At 35.9% G+C, this 23,987-nt stretch overlaps 1 pseudogene; it reads left to right on the top strand.

The window, feature by feature from the left end:
- The first annotated feature begins 13,305 nt into the window (after nucleotides 1–13,305).
- LOC111397872 lies at nucleotides 13,306–23,755 on the top strand (annotated as a pseudogene).
- Nucleotides 23,756–23,987: the final 232 nt, after the last annotated feature.

The following is a 23,987-nucleotide window of genomic DNA, read 5'->3' as shown; positions in this document are numbered from 1 at the left end:
TATGCATGCTTTTGCAAAGGATATATGGAATTGTGCGTTTTCTGATTTTTAATATTCTGAATTAATAAATAATAAAATAATGGATTAATCGTCTTCTTGATCGGAGGATCGTCTTTTCTTATGCAATATCTCAACATTCTAAATTCCATGGCTAACTACTTTATGAGAGATACACCTAATAAAGTTTATTCCTATTCTTCCCCTTTCTGTCAATGTTGCTTGTGTGTGTGTGTCTATATATATATATATATATACACACGCGCACGCGCGGTTTTTGGTTTTCATTATAATACAAATAAGTCTATTGATTTTTATTTTCTCTTCTCTCTTTTTTAATAATATATTATCAGCATGATAGTTTAATTTTTTAAACTTTAGTGATGGTAATAATTTTTTTTAAGCATAATTATTTATCATATGTACCAAAGTTAATTTGATGACGTGAAATTTTTTTCGTCAATTCACGTGTCGAATTCATGTATGCTGGCTTTATTCATAAATTCATAAGCTCAAATCATGCAAACAATGATACATGTTTGTTTGTTTTTTGTTGACAGAAAAGTTGCCCAGCCTTTATAATTAAATGGTCAATCGATTTGACTAATTTTACAACCGTATTCGATTAGTTCAATTCAGGTTTACTAATAGGCTAAATATTTCGTTAATTCATGGATTTTTGTAGGCATAATGTAATCATCATATCCATGATGGTTACTTTATCTTATTTGCATGTTTATATATGAAATCAATTCACTAGAAGATTTTTTACTTACATATTTTCAATTTTTCTATATAAATTCATATCATGTCTATATAGTAATTAATTTTTTAAAATATTTTTTTTATAAATTTTAAATTAACAATTTATCATATTGTTGCTTCTGATATATCACAACATTATAATCAATATTCTAGAAAAATATAAATCATAGATTCATCTATTATAAATAATTTGTTTTTGTTCTTGAAGTAGCACAATATTATAATTAATATTCTTGAAAGATAATATTTGCTCCTAAAGAGCATAAATTATAATTTTCAATATTTTTCTGAAATATTGACATATTGCTTTTTAAAAAGTAATATTAAAATATAACGTGCTCTTGAAGTAGCATATGTTTAAAAAAAACATATTGTTTTAAATTAGCGTTTGTCATTGAAGGAAAACAAGTAACTTATTCATGTTGATATTAACTATTTTGTGACTTTTAATCATATTTTGCGAAACTAATTGTATTTTCCTTATTGTGTAGTTAATCAAATTGTAAAAATCACACAATTTGAATTTGTTGCACTTGACATATCTATCAAAAATTATTTATTATGGATACTCAATGTTAATATCCATCTTATCTCAAACGATTTGTGAGTGACAATAATAAAAGACGGAAACAAAGAATCCCTATAGGATCATGCAAAGCACTCATCTTCCTTCGTTATAATCCTCACGATGGATCGAAAATTGAATGTCTCTCTAAAAACGATCCACAGGTTCTTTATAAAAATTAACTGAAAGATTTGATTTTCAAATGAGCTCGTTATAAGTGGATGCTCATTCATTTGCAAGATTTCAAAATTGTCATATTCTCACCCATTTCTCTTTAATTTCTTTCTTCTTTTTTTTTTTTAAATTTTTTTTCAGTTGAGTTGTACATTATTTCTTCCATGAGTGTACTTACATATGATACTATTGCAGGGTTTTGGTTGGTGTTGAAGTTTTGTATAAAAGGACGATTTTGTTGGGAAAAATGTTTTGTATTATATATAAATGGGGTTTAGGGATTTGGGGCTTGACCGCCTCACCACTTGTGGCAAGTAATTATCATGTTATTGTACGTTTTAATTTTTTTTTTAATTTTTTAATTTTTAATTTTTTTTAAAATTTTCGTTTTCCACTTTGTACATGAATTGCTATGATGAGAGTCTTGAAGTTTTCCCTTTTTTCGATTTTACCATAACTCAAGAAATATTGCTATATAAGAGAACTTCTTCTTTCCTTTTGAATATGTTATGTAGCTTTCTCTTGTTGATTTTGTTAGCTTCTCTTTGTCTTACATTGGTATGAACGATACAATCTTTGTTTGTTATTGGATAAGTAGTAAATTTAGAGGAAATTTGTATCTTTATTTTGTGGTGCTACTACTTTTCAATGTACATGGAATTTCTTTTTAGCTTGGTTTTCCATGTGGTGATCTTTTTGGTCAAGCAAAAAAACGACACTTAACATAGAATTGAGAACTTGGATGGGAAATTGGATGGGCAAGTAGAGATTTTGAAATTATTTAGGAATGAGATAATTCAAAATAGAATAATAATAATTATTATTATTTTCATAAGTTGATTTTCTATTGTGTACATTGGAATATTCCATACTATTGGTTACCTATACAGTTTGGCTTTAAGTTAGCTTCTTTAGCTAGGTGAATGGAAGAATCAGATTGTTCCAAGAGCTGCCATATTGCGCAATATAATTTGTTGCAATACTCAAAAAAATTGGACTTCGCTAACTCCCAAGTCTTTCGTGTCTTTTTTGTTTGAAAAGCTCGCTTGTCGTAGTTTATGTCGACGTTTTGTGATGAAGTGAACTAGTTAAACTTTTGGCTCATGCTACAAAACCCAGGGTAAAATCCCGGGTTCTGCTCGAGGCTGAGGTGGCAATCACCTCGACCCTTGATCATTTTCATGTGGGCCCCCCCCACACATCCAGGGGCCGAGATTTGGCCACCTCGGACCCTGGATCGGAGCTCGGGACTGCAGCTTTATTCTAAACTTTTAGCCTTTCTGCTTGACTGTTGATGAGTCAGTTTTTTGTACCTTGGCCGTCACATTTGTTCTAACATCGCGTTTATTGCTTTCTCATTTTGGCGTGTAAACTCTATTTATTTAATATTTGGAATTACAAGCTACACAAGCTACTCTCACTGGAAGGCAAATATGTAAAACATATTGCATTGTCTTAACTGAAACTATTTTGTACTTCACATAAACTATAATTCTCTTATTCTTTCAATTTGTGGTGTTGAGGAGGGGAATTCCTTTTTGAGGTTTTTTACCTTCCTGATAACAAATTACTATTTAATTGAATTATTTATTTTTGATGCATCGTTGAATTGGTTAATCTTTGTTGTCTCATTGATGATTTATTTGTATAGGAGTTTGTAAATATTGGGGTTATGTATCTATTTAGCATTGTCAATGGATGGAGGCAAAAAATGCCTGTGTTGACACACTAAAAGTGCAGCCCAAATGGAATGGCCCAAGGAATGAAGTCCAATTAGGGAATTCCCAAATCAAATAGCCCAAAGAATGAAGCCCAACTTAACAATTCAGGATAAAGGCCCAGATAGGGTTATTAATGAATGCAGTGGAAGCCCACGAACACGGTAACATCATCACCCAAGCTTACAAGACGCCCAAGATCTGAGCGAATGAAGTGCCTTACAGTCGCCCAGAGCATGACCCTGTTTTCGCCAAAACCTTCGAATCGCCCAGGATATTAGCAAACATAAGATGTTATGGTTATCCAAAAGTGCAGTTATTGAAGCAGTTATTGAGTAACATTATCACGTTCCACGATTTAAGGAGTTCAGTTGAAGACGGTTAAACGACAAAGAGTAGTGGCAGCAATTAGAGACAGCAGTTCCACGACAAATTAGCTACCATAAAGAAAGTTGGTGGTTATGAAGCAATCAAACAGTTTCCAAACGGTTTGTCACAAAGGAATCATCGAGAGAATATAAAAGGAAGAGAAGACATAGAGAGAAAGGACCCCGAATCAAACACTCTCAAACAGAGAATATGTAATTTCAATTTCTTATTTTAGACATAAACATTTGTTTTCAGTACTCGTGTGCTTGTGCCCCTTAGAGGCATTCTGTTTAAACTCCAATTGTAAAGTCATCGCCAATAAAACACCCCCTTTTGGGACTTTGTCTCAAGAGGTTTGTTCCTTACACAATCGTCTGATTTTCTTTTTAATTGTTAGCGACTACCCGCGCGAAACAATTTGACACGCCCAGTGGAACCTTGGTGTTTGGTGTTGAAGATACAAAAGGTGAAACAATATACCTCAGAAATCTGATAAGGAAGTAAGTCAGGGAGGAGTCCAGTCTGTGATCGAGCGATATGAGGAGCATCATAGCTCTCCACGAACAGAGGGACAGAGTCAGAGCAGTCACAATCATTACGAACCAATGACAGAGTTGAGTTCTCGAACCATGCGTGCATTACTTGGAGAACTCACACAGGATATCATTGAACAGGTAAATCTACGAAATATTCATAATATGGAAAGATTTACCAAAATGGAAATGCACATTATGACAACATGGCCAAATAACTGAATACTCTGAATGAAATAATGAATAAGTTAGTAGGTCAAATTTATCAGCCAGTTGTGCCTCTTGCAAATCATTTTCAAGCTAGGACAATTGTGGGATATAATCCCCCAGTCCTAAGTCCAAATCAAGGGATAGAATCACCTTTTCGTCCCTCTACTTCAAACCAAGGGATGGTATAATGCCAAATCAGAATAGTGGCAATGGTACATCTAACTTGGGGGGTAACCTAAACGTAAGAGACAATTTCCTAAATAATGGACAGAATGCCCCACGTGTTAATGATGAAATAAATATTCAGGCTAATGGTAACAATGGCCCAAATCATGGCAACTTTGTTGCCAACCAAGGACCAAATATCAGGCCTCAAGTAAATCAACCGGTCAACCAACCTGTAGAAATTCCATATGACCACAACGTCATTTTGAGGAATCAAATTTATGAAAATAGGACAAGATCAGATGGCTTTTGAGGTATGTCCTGTCATTAGGCCGACTTACATAAAGTCATATCCTGATTGGGTAGACCAAGCATATCCATGGCCTAGAGGGTATAAAGTGCTAGAATTCTCACTATTTACCGATTTAGGAGAGGTGTCTACTCTAGAACACATAGGGCGATTCACACTGCAAAGTGGTGACGTGACTGATTACCATAAAATGAGGCTATTCCCTAGTTCATTAACAGGAGTAGCTTTTTCCTGGTTCATCAATTTGCCAGCGAACTCTGTTCAAATATGGCAACAATTGGAGCAATTGTTCCACGCTCAGTTTTATAAGACTGAGTCCGAAATTATTTTGGCCGATTTGGCGAATCTACGTCAAATGTCAAACGAATGGACAGAAGGTTTCCTTTAAAGGTTCAAAACAGCAAGAAGTAAATATTTTGTACCTTTGCCCGAAAAGGAGTTTGTCAAAATCGCTCAAGGTTGTCTAAGCTTTGATTTGAAAAAGAAGTTCCAAGACAAGGAATTTCCTGATCTTTTCCAATTGAGCACGAACGTGATTAGGTATGAACGATTAATAAGAGAAGAAGATCAAATGAAAAATTCTAGTAAGGGGACTTATTATAGAGACCCAACTTTTGATGTTCATACATTAATGATGAGTATTACGGTCAAATCGAAATGTGTTTGACCGAATTAATCAAAGGAGACGCGTATACTTGTCTTAAAATGGCTAAGCCTAGACCGTCGGGCAAAGATGAGCCTATAAAAGATGAAAACAAAAAGGCTAGAACGTTCTCGTTCGATGTAACCAAAACTGACCTTATATTTTATAAACTATATAAGGATAAGCAAATAAAATTGAGCGATAAACATAAATTGTCAAACCCTGAACAAGTTGAGGGTAAAAAAATATTGTAAATGGCATAATGCATGGTCACATTCGACTAATAACTGTTTGGTTTTTCGCCATGTGTTATAGGATGTCATTGAATCAGGACGAATTACGTTCGAGGATAAGAGGAAGATGGCAGTGGATGAAAACCATTTTTCATAGCCACTTGGGGTGAACATGGTGACGACTGGTTTAAAAAAAAGTTGCCAAAATTCAAGTTGGCTATCGATGATGGAGAAGAAGACCCTGGACCACATCCCAGTATTTTTGAACGTATTAAAGGGAAGGAGTCCAAAGAGGATGAAGACGTCATATGTGCAAAATGTAAAAGAGAAGTGAGTGGGAACGCAGAGAAACCAGGGATATGGCAGCATCACCATCGCCCTAGTTTTTTCTCAAACACTCAGCCTGGTAGAGGGCGAGGTACATCGTTCTATAGGGGACCGCCTTTTGAGAGGCAGTTCAGGCCAGTGAATAATGGGAGAACATTCAGGCCGTAGCCTCGCCAATCAAATGTATGGTATTCGTTCCAGTATAATGCAGGAAGGGCGACACCCTTCAACGAGATGACTAGAACTCAACAAAGGCGTTTTTAATGGAACTATGAACGAATGATGAGGCAACAACATAGAATGCCACGTCCTAAGTCGCCTAAGCTACTCGAGGTGGCCAATCAAAATATTCTTGAAGACAGTGAGAAGACAGGTACAGGTGAATCGATGAAAGAATTGCCAGAAAGTTTTTCTGGGAAGTCGAAGTTTGAGCGAGATAGAAGAGATGGAGAAGATCCAGATCAGTTCCTTACTATTCAGTTCGGTACGTTACCTCCTGTCATGGCTAATAACTATTTACTAGCCAATGAGTTCAAGAATAAAGAGAAAGAAGATAAAGAGAGGGAGGATAACGAAGAAGAAGCATGCGTGCTAGAATATGAAGAAGGCCAAACTTTTAGAGGGGCCTACGATGATGAAGGAGATGATGGTATGACGAATATCGAAGAGGAAATTGATTTGGAAGCATAAAGAAGAAAAAGAGGAGTATCGTACAATACTCTGTTGAAGCAACTACATCGAGAGGGAGTTCGTGAAGTGGACTTGTTGGGAGAACCGTCTGAGCTTTCTTTTGATTATTACGTGCTGTATGGGATGCCCAAAAGGAAAAAGAGAGTTCCTCACTCTGAAAAGTATGGATCACCTCCAAAAATAATGCCTCCTCCCACAGGTTGAGTAACTGAAGAAGAAGCATTAGAAAACAATAAAAAGGAAATTTAGGAAACGGAAGCTCAGTATGACATGCTGCACGTTGACTTATCACAAAAGGATAACTCGATATAGGACAAGCAGGAAGTGGAAATAGATGCTGCCGAAAATGTTATTTTCAAGCGACCAGCCATGAAGTTAACTAAACACTTGAGGCTATTGTACATTAAACCTCTAGTTAACAGCATACCTGTCACAAAAGTGCTTGTCGATAATGGAGCAGCTATAAACACCATTCCATCTAGGATGATGAGGAAATTTGGAAAGATAGAAAGTGATATGATCCCAACAGAAGTCGTCCTCATAAGTTTCAATGGAGGAACAACTTCAGTTAAAGGGGTTATGCCATTGGACATAACTATAGTGACAACTACTAGGACCACAGTCTTCTTTATAATAGATGGTCCTACTAGTTACAATGTGTTATTAGGAAGGGATTGGATACACGGAAGTCGCTGTATACCTTCATCGCTCCATCAATGCCTGATTTTTTGGAATGACAAAGGCGAAGCAGAAGTGGTGCAGGCCGATCATAGACCTTTTGTTGTAGAAGTAAACTCAGTAAAAAGGTTCATGTACGAAGGAAATTATGGACCTGTCAAAGTAGTCCAAGATGGAGAAGAAACTCAAATTGTCGCACAGAGTGAAGAGCCGTTTTCGGTGGATGCACTCACTGAAATGTTCAGTCAGATGAGGCCAAACATAGTGGCCCTAGAAGAGCCAGTAATTGGAAAAAGAGTATTCAAGAAGTTTTAAATGAGTTGTAAGCAAACAAGACAAATGACCGATATTCAGGCCTTCAAAGCCAAATTAATGGCTTTCAATAAAGAATGCAAGGACAAGACGAAAGAAGAAGCAGCTTTGAAAGCATTGAGAGACAAATTGACAGTGTTCAAGTTGGAACAAAATATTGGCCAAGAAGTCAATAAGGTGGATTGTTTAGAAGAAGAAGTGCCTATAACAGAACTGGACGATGAAGTAATGGGGATCACCAAGCCTGGATACGCTCAAGCACAAGACCCTTTGATTAAAGTGAATATTGGCAATGAAGGGGAAGATCGTCCAACCTTCGTCAGCCAGATGCTCGATCAAAAGGGTGAACTAAAGCTTTTTCGCCACTTTTAAAGTTGAAAAATCAGGACGAATTCGTCTGGAAAGAAGAGCATCAAAAGGCTTTTGAAAGCCTAAAGACATATTTATCAAGTCCACCAGTGTTGGTGTCACCAATCCAAGGACGACCAATGAAAGTATATATATCGGCTGAACAAGAATCAATAGTTAGAATGATCGCGCAAGAAGACCAATTTGATGAAGAAAGGGTTAACAAAATGTGAATGTAATTACTCTGCCATTGAAAAATTATGTCTTGCATTGTATTTCACGTGTACGAAATTAAGGGCTTATTTACAGCCCGTAACCGTTTATTTGATTTCTAGTGTAAATTTGGTTAAGTATATGTTCTCTCGCCCTATTTTACACCAAAGGGTAGGCCTTTGGACGTTAACATTATCAGAATTTGAAATACAATACATACCCCAAAAGGCAATAAAAAATCAGGCTTTGACCAACTTTCTGGCTGATCATCCATGCCTTGACATGCCTGAAGAAATTGAATTAGAAATCAATTCGTTGGAATTAAAACCTTAGGTTTTGTATTTCGATGGGTCAAAAACTTCTAAAGGTGCAGGAGTAGGAGTAGTATTAATAAATCCTTTAGGGATTTGTTACAAGTTCCCATTCACTTTAGATAGGATGTATACCAACAATCAAGTCGAATATAAAGCCTTAATCGTGGGCCTAGAATTAATGATAGATATGGAAGTAAAGAATGTGATCGTTAGAGACGATTCTTAATTGGTAATTCACCAATTGATTGGTGATTTTAAACGCCAAAGTGATTCCATTATAAGTCAATATGAAATCACCCAAGAGTTGTTGGAAGAATTCAACCAAGTAGAGTTTCAATGCGTTAATAGGATATATAATGGCCTGGCAAATGAGTTGGCCCAGATGGCCTCAGGGTACTCGAAGGTTTTAAATTGGAAATCTACTTATGAATATGGAGTAATATTGCCCGTAGTCCAAAGAAGGACGAGAAGGATTGAAATTCATTGCGTACAAGATGGAGATGCAATAGATTGGAGGGCAGAGATTAAAAGGTTCCTTAAAGAAACTAATAAAGGAGATAGTAGAAAAATGAAGTTGCGTTTGCTAAACTATACACTGATAGATGAAGAGTTGTTTAAGAAACGCTCTGATGGTATATTGCTAAAATGTGTAAGCTTGCAAGAAGCCAGGAGAATTATGGCTGAGGTGCACGAAAGGATATGTGGAGTTCATCAAGCTGGCCAAAGGATGAAATGGTTAATTATTAGGAATGAGTATTTTTGGCCCAAGATGGGAGAATCATGCGTTCAATATGCAAAGAGTTGTCTAGCATGCCAAAAGCATGGTCCAATACAAAGGGCGCCAGCAAGAGAGATGACACCTATTATCAAACCTTGGCCGTTCAAAGGTTGGGCGATAGACCTAATAGGAAAGATTTATCATCCATCGTCCAAGCAACATATCTTTGTTATAGTTGCAACTGATTTTTTCACTAAATGGGTAGAAGCGATACTTTTAAAGGAGATCACCCAAAAGAGTGTCATAGAATTTATCCGTGATCATATTATTTATAGATTTGGAATTCCACAAACTTTGATGGTAGATCACGGAACTTATTTAAATGGAGATCAAGTGAATAAATTCTTGAGCGAATTTGGAGTTAAATTAGTGAACTACACACCATATTACGCTCAATCCAACGGACAAGCAGAATCTTCTAATAAGATTCTAAAAAATATCATAAGGAAAATGATAGATGAAAATGCCAGAAATTGGCACGAATGTCTAAACAAGGCCTTATGGGCTTATAGGACGTCACCTCAGTCAAGCACCAAAATTACTCCTTTCCAACTTACTTATGGATAGGGGGTCGTTTTGCCTATGGAAATTAACGTGCAATCGATCAGAGAATGTTTGTAACATAAGTTAAGTGATGATGAGTATACCGAATCACTAGTTCAGAACTTATTGGAGTTGGACGAATTAAAGTTGGACGTTTTAGATAGATTGCAAGTTCAAAAATAAAGGATGGCTAAGTTTTATAATAAAAAAGTTATAGCCAAGTCATTTAGTCTGGGCGAATTGGTTTGGAAAACAATACTCCCTTTGGATAGCAAAGATAAAAAATATGGCAAGTGGTCGCCAAATTGGTAAGGGCCATATAAAGTAAATAGTGTGTTGCCTAATAGAGTCAATCATTTGGAAGATTTAGATGGCACCAAGCACATGAGGTTCATTAATAGCAGATATTTAAAAAAATATGTTCCTTCTTTATGGGAAAGTGAACAAATAAAAGCGTAACCAAATCGAGTTGAACGATCGTATATAAAAAGGGTTAGCATGAAATATGTTCAAATAAATTCCTTTATTATCAAACATTCATTAAAAATTGCGAGATGGAAAATACTAAATGCTCTATAAGCTACAATTGAGAGCAAAATAATCTCTCGGTCGATCGCCAAGTAAGGGGGGTGAACTGGCCTTGATTACCATCCTGATCGCACTACTGCAAAGGTAGAGAGGCCGAGAAGCACTCTTAGCAAACAGAAGGGAAGAGAAGCACCCTCACATCGCCTACCTAAATGCATCGCTGCAACAACGGGCAAGGAGACTGAGAAGCACTCTCAGTAAGCAAAGTGGCTTGACAGACATCCTCAAAAATTGTCTTCCATCATTGAACTCCTTGTAAAGAACATGAAGACGATGGGAAGAACTTTGCTGGCCAAAAAATATTTCCTATATCTCCCATACCAAAGGTGACATCAAAACATGCAGCAAAATGGGTGGATCAAATGATCAATTTCTATGGAAGACGAAAATTTTGGATCGATCGTTGAGATGCCAAACGATGGCAGCAAATTAGTTTTTGAAAAAAAGAATGGAAATGAAAATGAAAAGTGCGGAATAATACGTGCATTTATAGGGGTGTGAAGGTGAAGAAATAGAATATGAACATCCACATTCGTGCCTAGTAATTGGAGTCAAGTGGCCTAAAGTCTTGGGAAACAAGATAGAAATACCAAGAGAAGATGTACATGAATCTTAGCATAAAGCAGTTAAATACTTGGGGGGTTGACGATTAAGGACAAACGTCAATAAATACACAAGAAGATAAATTAGTTGTTCATTAATGACAATGGCTGCTGTTACATTCAAAAATGGCAATGGCTATCAGTACGAGGTTACAAGAGGAAAGTTAATACGAAGTTACAAAAAGAAAAGTTAAGGCCTTAGATGTCTTAATTACAATTCGCCCCCAGACCGAACGAATTCTTTCCCTAAGTCTCCCCCAATCCTCGCTCTGTTGAGAAGAAGTGACATTCAATGCAGCTACAAAATCATCATCAACCTCCAGCTTCTTGTACTGCTCGACCAAAGACTTGGTTCGCTCAATTCCTTGGAAAGTATTACGCTATTTAGTAGCCATTCTCGCCTTACAGTCATCCATCCTTGCTTGAAGCTCCTTCATCTGTGCAGCCAAACTGGTCATCAAAGAGTCTTCTATCATAACTTCGGAAGAGATTTCTTTCAATTCGTCCTCAACTTTGTTGATCTCCAGAAGCAAAGACTCTCTTTCAGATGCAGCACGAAGATATTGAGTACTCTTGGCCTTCAGTTCAACATTTTTGGCCAGCAAAGAGAGGATGTCAAAGTGAACAACATTCAATGTCACTTTAAAATCAGTAGAAATATTGAGCGATGGAAGTGTCAGTGCTTGCGCCAACTTCGCACTCAAATGCTCAAGCTTATTCTTATGTTTGGCAGCACTAGCCTAACCGATGTCCATGTCCATAAAAGATACATACTCAAATATCGACTGCTTGAGGAACTTCATATCTTCCTCTAAAGAAGCAGAAGGACGACCAGTTGAAGTAGGACGAGATGTCTTGACTTGCCCCCAAGAAGTGAACAAGTCCCGGATGGAACGCACAATCTCATCAGCATCCTGCAAAGAAAAATGCCAACATTGAAGGTTTTCACTACAATAAACAAAGTGAAAATAAAAGTGAAGCAAAAGGTTACCTCATCATCAATTTTGGGAGGTGGCATATCACCAGTTGGCTCCACCACCTGTGGCCCTACCACCTGTGGAGTTTTCTCCTTATCTGGGCGAGAAGACTCTGCTACAACAGGCAGACCCATAGGAGCCTCTGCATGATTAAAGAAGCAACAAATCAGAAACCAATAGCACAAGCAAAGGTAAAATATCAAAAAATGTATTACCTTCTGGTTTGACGTTTGGGGGGTCGGCGCCCTGGAAAGAAGGTGGCTCGTTCATTGGTTGTGATGAAGGTTTCGGGACTGAAGGCCTCTCTTTAAGCGTAGTCTCTTCATCAGCTGGTTTGGACGAAACAGCTCCAACAGAGGATGATGGAGCAGGAGCTGCCAACACCAAAGCCTTCAAAGGAGAGGCTGAACTTTTCTGAGAAATTCAAGAAGACCATTAGCACATAGACATGTATGCTTGTGAGTAAACAGAATTCAATTACCTTTCTCCTGACGATGAGAGGAGTGTCATCATCATCATCATCATCCTCCAAAATGGGAGATGCTGAAGCTGGTCATTTGTAGCTTGGGGCACTCTTAGCAGCAGTAGGTTTGGCAGGTAGAGAAGTAGAGGGACGAACAGATTGTTTAGCACGAGTAGGGGAGGAAGGATTCCTAATGGACACAGGGGTGACCAAAATAGGAGAAGTGGAAGGAATGTTTGACTGATCCAGTGAATGGAAAGCACGATTGGCATCAGTGGCAAATAATCTGCGCTTCACTGATGACCAGAGTTGTTCAAAAAGGGGGTGAACGACACGACTAGGATTGAAGGGGGCTAATGAAAAGTTACTCGTCAAAAGAATATTGGGGGTATCTATAGCTTGTGCCTCTGCCTTATTAATGGTGTGAAAGTGGTCTATCAAATTTTTTGAATAACAAGGGGGAACAGGCCAAGTTTGGCCAAAACCAAATTGGAGAGCAAAAAATTGGGGAGCATATATTTCAACCCCAGCTTTGGCATTGGTTCCAGTTAAAATATCATGAAACAACTCCCTCCTAGTCAAAAACTGAACCCAAACGAGCAGAAAGGCGCTTGCACTGTCCAGGGTGGATGGAGGATGCACATAATCTGGAGTTAAATGAGCAGGAAAAGGAAAGAAGGAAGGAATTGAATTTAAAGTATAAAAGAATGAAAAAATGTCCCTTCTAGACATATTTACAGGGCTCAATGGGTCAATGGCTAGCCCATAACAGCTAGCAGATTGAAGGGACATGGATAGAGCACCAAGTGATGGAAAACAGGCTCTCAACCACAGTTGAGTGAACCAAAGAGGTCCATTGCCAGTGGGAGATGCACCATTCTTCAATTGAAATTGAAGAGAAGCCATGCCTCTATAGAGGGCAGCCAAAAAGAAGGAACACAAATTCAAAGGCCTACCACGTGCTAATTTGTGCGCTATGGATAAATAGCTCGGCTTTATACTGGGTACACATAGAATATATTTACAAAGCCAAATCGGAAGAAAAGCCACACTCTCAGTGTGGGAAGGCTCAACGCTTAAGTGATTATAACAGCCTTACAGGCTTGAATAAGATTCGGTGAGTTTTTTGTCAAATTTTGGGGCAACACCGAAAATCAAAATACCAGGGAAAATGGTGTCGCCCAAAGGTGGAAGATTTATCAGGGTCCCAACATCCCTTAGAGTAACAGACATGGGACCAAGAGGGAAAACAAAATTATTATATTCAGAAGACCAAAAATTTAAAGCAATAGGAAAAAGTGCTGAGTCAAAAATTGGGGGTTGAAGAGAGATTTCTAATAAATCAGAAATCCTAGCGTGATAAAAAATTGTCTTGGTAGGACCATGACCCACAATGCGAGCATGCCATCTACGGAAAACAACACCCGATTTAGGCCAAGAGCGAATACATTTTTCGCAAATCGGCCTCAGCGTCAAATAGTTCAGGAATAGAGGGCCTTGAGTATAGGGGAACAGCTGGCCCACTGCCACTTGTTCGACGGCTTCGGCGTTGTTGAATAAAGGGCCCAGATAGAACTCATTAAGTTCGGCATTGGCTGGTGCAAGGAAGTTCGGATTTACATATGGCCGAGTGAGGATTTTCTGGAAATCTTCGAAGCTAAAAGAGTCGTCAGATTGGGTTTGTGGAGCAACCATTGTGGATGAAATACAGTTTTGTTAAAATTTGCTTGAGAAACGTAGCAGAGAAGCATGAAGATGAATAGTGGTATGACGAGAAAGAAGCGCGAAATAATGAGGCGTGATTTAGTGGTACAACGAAATGGCGTATCTTTGGGGTTTATAAGGGTTTGTAGCGTCGCACTTTTTCAGGCTATGGAAGGAAATAATGATTGAAATTCTTTTAAATTTCAAATGTTGCTGGGAAACACAAAAGCAAATATGGCAAAGATTAATAATTGGTATTAATTCTGTCATATTGGGGGGTAATTGTTGACACACTAAAAGTACAGCCCAAATCGAATAGCCTAAGGAATGAAGCCCAATAGGGGAATTCCCAAATCAAATAGCCCAAAGAATGAAGCCCAACTAGGCAATTTAGGATAAAGGCCCAGATAGGGTTATTAATGAATGCAGTGGTAGCCCACGAACACGGTAACATTATCGCCCAAGTTTGCAAGACGCCCAAGATTTGAGCGAATGAAGTGCCTTACAGTCGCCCAGAGCATGACCCTGTTCTCGCCCAAACCTTCGAATCGCTCAGGATATTAGCAAACATAAGATGTTATGGTTATCCAGAAGTGCAGTTATTGAAGCAGTTATTGAGTAACCTTATCACGTTCCACGATTCAAGGAGTTCAGTTGAAGACGGTTGAACGACAAAGAGTAGTGACAGCAGTTAGAGACGGCAGTTCCACGATAAATTAGCTACCATAAAGAAAGTGGGCGGTTATGAAGCAATCAAGTAGTTTCCAAGCGGTTTGTCACAAATGAATCATCAAGGGAATATAAAAGGAAGAGAAGATATAGAGAGAAAGGACCCCGAATAAAACACTCTTATACAGAGAATATGTAATTTCAATTTCTTAGTTTGGACTTAAACATTTCTTTTCAGTACTCGTGTGCTTGCACTCCTTGAAGGCATTCTGTTTAAGCTTCAATTGTAAAGTCATCGCCAATAAAACATCCATTTTTGGGACTTTGTTTCAAGAGGTTTGTTCCTTACACAATCATCTGATTTTCTTTTTAATTGTTAGCGACTACCCGCGCGAAACAACTTGAAATGCTACTGAACTCTTGTTTCTTTAGTTTGCCCATGCTAATAATATATGTAAGATAATTTGCAAGATGCTAAGTTTAGATTATGCTATATTCTTAGTTTGGCTTAAAATGCTGGTGAAAGTGGGAAAGAGGCACCACACATTGCAACACTAGTTCATGTATCCATTGATAATCCACTGGATGATGATGCCCATTATAGATCCTCCGAAGTTGATGCTCTACCTCCATGCAGACCTCGCTCCTTGAGGCTTAAGATGCTCCGTGCAAACACAAAGACGCTATACCTATGCTCGAAAATGTTGTTGGAGTAGATCCTCGCTTGAATGTTTAGAAAAATATTTACAATGTCATTTTGTGTACCATTCTTAATGTTTTTGATTGGTGATACAGTTCTTTGATTGGATATAAACTTGAAATCTATACGAATGTTTGGTTGTTTTATTATTGGCATATTATGCAATTAAGGTATGTTATTATTGATAAGAGTTGGTATATGGTGTCATGTTATTTTAGTAGTTTCTGTATTTTATATTTCATCATTGATGAGCTATCGTTCTTAACAAATGAAATGTCAAGAGTCGAGATTCATAGGTAAGAAATGTCTAGAAATATGTTTCAAATGTCAAGAATGTCGTGAAATGTAGAGAACATTCATGTTCGGAGTGAAACCTTGTTCTAAACAGATGAAATGTCAAGTGTGGAGATAAATAGGGACCAAATGTCGATTAACAACTTTTAAAATGTCAAGAACATCGTGAAATATCAAGAACAAGTGAAAATCAATTAACCAAATGTTAAAATAATGATGATATTAACCAAAGAGTTAGATGAAAGCAAGTGGAGATTGTGAGATCATCCCAATTGAAATTCGACTGGAGGAACAACATCTTTAGTTCAACATTCAATACGTTGATGAGTTGGTCGATAATGGACCGGGTTTGGATGTCATGGGAGATGTCATTATCATAAACTTCGACGACGACGACGATGGTAGTGAGATATCTTCTCTGTCCGTTGTTGAAGACATGTAGATGTCTTTATACATCGTCATATTTTAACCACTTCAAATAAGAAACTCATTGTCATTGTTATGATTTATTTTGATGAAGAGGTGAAGTTAATGTAGTTTGACATTTTACGAACTCATCGATTTGATTTCAAATTGTCTTAGTTTGAAATTTAGTACGTGATTGTACAATGATGTTGAAATCATAGTACTAAATTTATGTTTTGTATCGTTGTTCGAATAATTACTAAGTGTTGAAATGAACTGAGAAAATAACGTAAAAATGCAAAAGTATATTATTCACGAATGACAAATTCGATGTTAACATGAATACAAAAAACATTCAAGTGCCAGGGTTAGTCAATGGTCCTGGGTTCCTACATGTTTAGTCCGTAATCATTGCACCATCCACATTTTCGTGTGCTCATCAACCTTTCTTTCTGTAAAGATTAGGTTTTTCGAATAACTTATTGACAAGCTCTTTATATCTAATATCACTTCGAATAATAATTGATGTTGTTTGGTTCGCAAACCACTTCTACCTGTCTTCTATGTTGACGAATGTACCAACATGTGAGACAATGAATATCAAAACATCTCACATATCTTCATGTCATCAACGCAAATAGCTAACACGAATACTTAAAAAAATGCTACCTGTAAGAAATATGTTCAATGGTAAACGAAAAAATGTTCCGAATCTTCGAAAAGTTTGTAACATAATTCTTGACATTTGCAACAATATCAAGAATTACACTTGAAGTATCATTCTTGACATTTATAAAATGTTGAGAACAATATGCGGGCCTGACACTTTTCCATATGCAGTTATCATCTTCTTCAATTTCAACAATCATGTTTGCAAAGAATTTATTCCACCATAATGGCATTGTCAATACATGATAACCATTGCAAATCCATTCATCAAAGTTATTTAACTAGGTTGTGACACCATGTTTGAGAAACACAAAACAATAAATATGAATTTGATTTTAAAATAATCAAATAATCTTACAACAAATATCTACTAATTGTTCGAAAAAACTAATCATCCATTTACATCATATATATCATAACAACTATTAAACACAAATTATCAACAAAAATAAGATTTCGAATAAAATTTACCTTCTATCAAGAATTGTTGATGAGATTATATTTCTCAAAATGAAATTATATCATTTTGTTACGAATTAGAAGTATGTAATTTTTTTTAAATTAATTGTTTTTTTTTATTTCACCACCTTCATTTCTACCCAAAATCATTGGTCATTACCTAATAGATAAAGAAATGAAATTAACCAATTAGGTATTACCTTGCATAAATGTAGTTTCTCATAGAAGCTACTTCTTTTTGTAGAAATTTGTGACAAATTGAAAAGAAAAATAATTGCTACATTTTTCATTAGTACACAAGACATTTTGAAGCCAAATTTGGCAATTTTTGCAATAGTTATCAAAATTAGACACTTTTCAATTGAGAAGCATGTAATTTGCGATTTTTGAAAATTACCCTTAAATTTATTATGTTTCGTTGCAAAATTCAAATATTAATTTAATTTTAACAATGAAACACACAATAAATTTGAATTTTTCAAACAATGAAAATGGATTAAAATCCTATAAAATATATTAAAATTAAATTTAACTAATATGTAATTGAGTAATAATTTCTTGCGGAATCAACAATTCAAATTCGTTTGTCCACTTTACTACTTTTATGCCACTCGTACGATTGTGCAACATATTTTTTGATGAGCAACAGGTCATGTCATTTTTATAAGTTTAGTGGCCAAAATTTGACCACCACAAAGTTCAATGAGCAATCAAAAACGTTTTTCGGATTTTAGTGAGCAATTAAAGACACTTTTCAAAGTTTGGTAAGCAATCGAAGATGTAACAATTTGTTAATGATGTAACGGGGTGTCGCTTGTATATTCTATTAGCACATCACTTATTTCGTTAAAGAATCAGAAAGGATGTCAAGGTAGTGAATAACATCCAATCTTTTGATAAGTTTAGTGGCCAAAATCAGACGTTTTAAAACTTCAATGAGTAATCGAAAATAGAGACATAAGTTTAGCGATAATTGGGACAATCAACTCTTTTGTATTTCTTATTATGCCGATGGGAACGTCATGACTAATGTAATAGAAAATAAAGGTATCGATTAAGGTTCATTCAAAGAATGGGAACGAATTAGATGAATAAATCACTAATTCCGTTGAAGAATTGGAAAGGATGTTAAAGTAGTGAGCAATGTCCAATGTTTTGATAAGTTTAGTGGCCAAAACAAGACATTTTAAACTTCAACGAGTAATCAAAGACAGAGACTTAAGTTCGTTGATCATTGGGATAATTAATTCTTCTGTATTCTTTATTATGCCGGCTGGAATATCATGACTAATCAAATAGAAAATAAAGGTTCAAATTTCTACTTTTATGGTGATTCAATTATATCATTATTGAACTATGGAAATTTTGATCAAAGCTCCATGATACAAAATTTCCATAGTTCAATCATGGAGCTTTGATCAAAATTTTCGTGTCATTAGATAAGAGTGCGAGATTAAAAAATTAATTAAATTTGCATCACAATATGCATTGATGGATTTATGTCCATGCACTAAAAACAAGTCGACTAGGAGTCAATAATGTCGAAATTCTCATTTTCTTTAAGTATTTATGTAATAGACTATTACGACAATTGTCTCCTAGCTAGAATTTTGAAGTGGTCCAAGGTATTAGAATACTATAATGGAAAGTGAACTAATAGTAATATATATTAAAATCGATTTCACAATATGAATTAAAATGAAAGCAAAAGAAAAAAAAATCTCAAAACAGCTTATGAGAATTGAGTAATATTAATTAGATGAATAAATCTTGCTCATTGAACAAGTATGGGTAGAGGTTCGTTCCGAGAATTGGAACGAATTAGGTGAATAGAACACTAATTCCGTTAAAGAATTCGAATGGATTTTAAAGTAGTATGTAATGTCCAATGGTTTGAAAGTTTAGTGGTCAAAATTGGACATTTTAAACTTCAATGAGTAATCGAAGACAGATACATAAGTTCAGTGACCATTGGGACAATTAATTCTTCTGTATTCCTTATTATGCCGGCTAGAATATCATGGCAATCAAATAGAAAATAAAGATTCAAATTTCTTCTTTTATGTTGATACATTTATATCTTTATTGAACTACAGAAATTTTGTATCATGGGGCTTTAATGAAAATTTTCGTGTGATGAGATAAGAGTGCAAGATTAAAAAATTAATTAAATTTGCATATGCGTTGTTGGATTTATGTCCATACACTAAAACAAGTTGACTAGGAGTCAATAACTTAGAAATTCTTGTTTTCTTTAAGTATTTATGTAATAAACTATTAAGACAATTGTCTCCTAGCTAGTATTTTGAAGAAGTCCAAGGTCTCAGAATAATGGAAAGTGAACCAATAGTAATCCATATTAATATCGATTTCACTACATGAATTAAAATGAAAGCAAAAGAAAAAACCTCAAAATAGCCAATGAGAATTGAGTAATATTAATTAGATGAACAAATCTTGCTCATTGAACAAGTATGGGTTAAGGTTCGTTCAACGAATTGGAACAAATTAGATGAATAAATCACTAATTCCATTGAAGAATTGGAAAGGATGTTAAGGTAGTGAGCAATGTCCAATATTTTGATAATTTTAGTAGCCAAAATAGGACATTTTAAACTTCAATGAGTAATCAAAGACAGAGACTTAAGTTCATTGACCTTTGGGATAATTAATTCTTCTGTATTTTTTATTATGCCGGCTGGAATATCATGACTAATCGAATAGAAAATAAAGGTTCAAATTTCTACTTTTATGGTGATTCAATTATATCGTTATTGAACTACGAAAATTTTGTATCATGGAGCTTTGATAAAAAATTTCGTGTCATAAGATAAGAGTGCGAGATTAAAAATTAATTAAATTTGCGTCACAATGTGCATTGATGGATTTATGCCCATACACTAAAAACAAGTTGACTAGGAGTCAGTAACGTCGAAATTCTCGTTTTCTTTAAGTATTTATGTAATAAACTATTACGACAATTGTCTCCTAGCTAGAATTTTGAGGTGGTCCAAGGTATTAGAATACTATAATGGAAAGTGAACAAATTGTGACATATATTAAAATTGATTTCACAATATGAATTAAAATGAAAGCAAAAGAAAAAAAATCTCAAAACAGCTTATGAGAATTGAGTAATATTAGTTAGATGAATAAATCTTGCTCATTGATCAAGTATGGGTAGAGGATCGTTCCAACTTATTGTTCTTGTGTTCCTATTTGAGTTTTTACATTTTGAAATAACTAATCTCGTGTACTAGAAAGTCTTCACTCTATTTGTTGGAAAAATGAGAAGAAAGCGCTTATCACCTTCAAAGAAGCGCTTAAATCTTAAGAAAAATTATAATATTTCCCAAAAAGAGCTAATGCCTTATTATGCCAGTGGGAATTGCATGACTTATCAAAACTAGTATTATTAGATTTGATAGAGGGTTAAATTAAATAAATAAACAATGTTTATTTCTTTTTAATTAGTTTAAGTTTTCAGATTATATTGCATGATAATATAAAACACATAGAGGTTAAGATTTTTAAGAATTTTAATTTCATTGTGCTTCAATGAAATTAGAGTAGATAAATATCTCGAGCTCAAATCTTATTGGTATTCATCTACACGAATAGGGCTTTGATAAAATTTACTCTCATTTTTTTTTTAAATCAAAAATTATATTGAAACACTAAAAAACAAATTGACTTGGTGTCAACAAATTACTGTCCAAATTCAAACCATTTAAAATGTCATTTTCATTTATTATTTATGTAATAAACTATGACAATTTTCTCCTACCAGGAATCTTCACTCAATATGCAGGGAGAATGAGAAGAAAGTGCTCATCACATTCAAAGAAGCCCTTACAGATCCTTCAGGGAGACTCGCTTCTTGGCACGGAGAAGATTGCTGTAGATGGAATGGTGTGAGCTGTGATAACAGAACTGGATATGTAATAGAGATCAAACTCCAAAATCCATATCCAAATAGTTTTAATGGCGATGGATTCATCTATGAGTTGGGTGGTGAGGTTAGTCCTTCTTTGCTTGATTTGAAATATTTGAATCATTTGGACCTCAGTATGAATAATTTTGGTGGGGCTCGAATTCCAGACTTTCTTGGGTCAATGTCCAAGTTGAGATACCTGAATCTTTCCAGTGCATCGTTTGGAGGTCAAATTCCTCCTAACCTCGGAAAGCTTTCTGAGTTGGAGTATCTTGATCTCAGTTATTACTATAACGAGACGGTAGAAATGGTCTTAAGTGGATATCAGGTCTTTCTTCATTGAAATACCTAAATTTGGGGGGTATAGGCCTTAGTCGAGCAGCGTCTTACTGGCTTCAAATCCTCAATTCCCTTCCCGCTATTTCAGAATTGCATTTATTCCAGTGTCAGCTGGTGAATCTTCCAACTTCATTTTCGTCTGTTAATTTTACTTCTCTTTCAGTACTTGATCTTTCGAACAATGATTTTAACTCCACAATTCCTGAGTGGCTATTCAATTTAAATAGCCTGAAACACCTTGATCTCAAATCAAACAATCTTTATGGTGTTTTACCAAATGCCTTAGCAAATTTGACTTCCCTCGAGGAACTCGACCTGTCTCATAATTTTAATATTGAAGGAAAGTTACCAAGAAAGCTAGGAAAACTCTGTAACTTGCAGAAACTCGTACTCGCTAACAACAGAGTTGATGGTGACATAATGGAGTTCATGGATGGCTTGTCTGAATGTTCGAACAACAGGCTGGAGACACTGGATTTGGGATTCAATGAACTGACTGGAAACCTTCCCAATTCACTTGGCCGCCTCAAGAATCTGCTATATCTTCGTCTCTGGCACAACTCTTTCCAAGGTTCAATTCCAGAAACAATAGGGAACTTGTCATCGTTGAGGGAACTATACCTCTCATGCAACCAAATGAGTGGAAAAATCCCAGTGAGTTTTGGAGAACTTGTTTCCTTGTATGCAGTCAACATGTCTGAAAACATGTGGGAAGGTGTCATAACAGAAGCCCATCTTAAAAATCTCTCCAGCTTGCGTATACTATCAATTGGTCAGTTGCGGCCAAATGTTTCCGTGGTATTCAACATCAGTTCTGACTGGATGCCTTCGTTTAAACGCGTTTATATCAAAATTCAGGCATGCCAACTCGGCCCCAACTTCCCAAGATGGTTCAGGAATCAAACCAAGCTTAAGACCATCATACTCAATTATGCGAGGATTACAGATGTTATACCGGATTGGTTCTTGAATATGGGTTTGGAACTTGAAGAACTGGATGTCGCGCACAATCAGTTAAGTGGTAAGATACCAAACTCACTCCGTTTCTCCTTTGGATCGAACGTTGATTTGAGTTCAAACTTCTTTGAAGGACCCCTCCCACTTTGGTCTACTAATGTAACGAGCTTGTATCTACGGGACAACCTATTTTCAGGGCCAATTTCTTCAAACATTGGGATAGCAATGCCTTCTCTGAGTGAATTAGACATCACAAGAAACAACCTAAATGGAACAAGTCCATTGTCTATAGGAAATCTGATAGGATTGACAACCCTAGTCATTTCAAACAATCATTTATCTGGAAGTATTCCTCAATTTTGGGAAAAAACTCCCGCTCTTTACATACTTGATATGTCAAATAACAGTCTTTCTGGCACGATACCAGACTCCATAGGGTCCTTAAATTTTCTCAAATTTTTAAGCCTCTCTAATAACAATCTTTCAGGAGAAGTGCCTTCCAGTTTAGGAAATTGTACCCAACTACGTAGACTTGATATAGGCGACAATCAATTCTCTGGAAAAATACCAGTTTGGATTGGAGAAAACATGCCATCGTTGTTAATTATATGCTTACGGAACAATTCTTTTACGGGAAATATTCCTTCCGAAATCTGTAGACTCTCTATACTCCACATATTGGACATCTCGAAAAATAATCTGTCCGGGTTTATTCCCCATTGTGTTGGAAATCTGAGTGGCTTTCAGAAAGTGTTTACATTTCGAATGGCTGAATATGGAGAGGGATTGCGGCTTATTACAAAAGGAGGAACATTTCGGTACTTGTCCGTGCAGCAGAACCTTGTCAATAGTATGGAACTCTCAGGCAACAATTTATCTGGAGAAATCCCATCAGAATTCGCGAACCTCTTCAGACTGGAAACATTAAACTTGTCGATGAATCATTTGAGTGGACAGATTCCGCCAGCTTTTGGGAAGTTAACGTGGTTAGAAACATTGGATCTATCAAAAAATCAACTGTCAGGGCCTATTCCAACAACCTTGGTTTCCCTAACTTTTCTGAATCACCTGAATTTGTCATACAATAAATTGTCAGGTAAGATTCCTTGACATAGAATTGGGAACTTGGATGGGAAATTGGATGGGCAAGTAGAGATTTTGAAATTATTTAGGAACGAGATAATTCAAAATAGAATAATAATAATTATTATTTTTATAAGTTGATTTTCTATTGTGTACATTAGAATATTCCATACTAGTGGTTATCTATACAGTTTGGCTTTAAGTTAGTTTCTTTAGCTAGGTGAATAGAAGAATCAGATTGTTCCAAGAGCTGCCATAT

The sequence above is a fragment of the Olea europaea genome, chromosome 7, assembly GCF_002742605.1.
Source record: "Olea europaea var. sylvestris chromosome 7, O_europaea_v1, whole genome shotgun sequence".
NCBI classification, from domain to species: domain Eukaryota; kingdom Viridiplantae; phylum Streptophyta; class Magnoliopsida; order Lamiales; family Oleaceae; genus Olea; species Olea europaea.
This window is presented reverse-complemented; position numbering and strand designations above follow the sequence as displayed.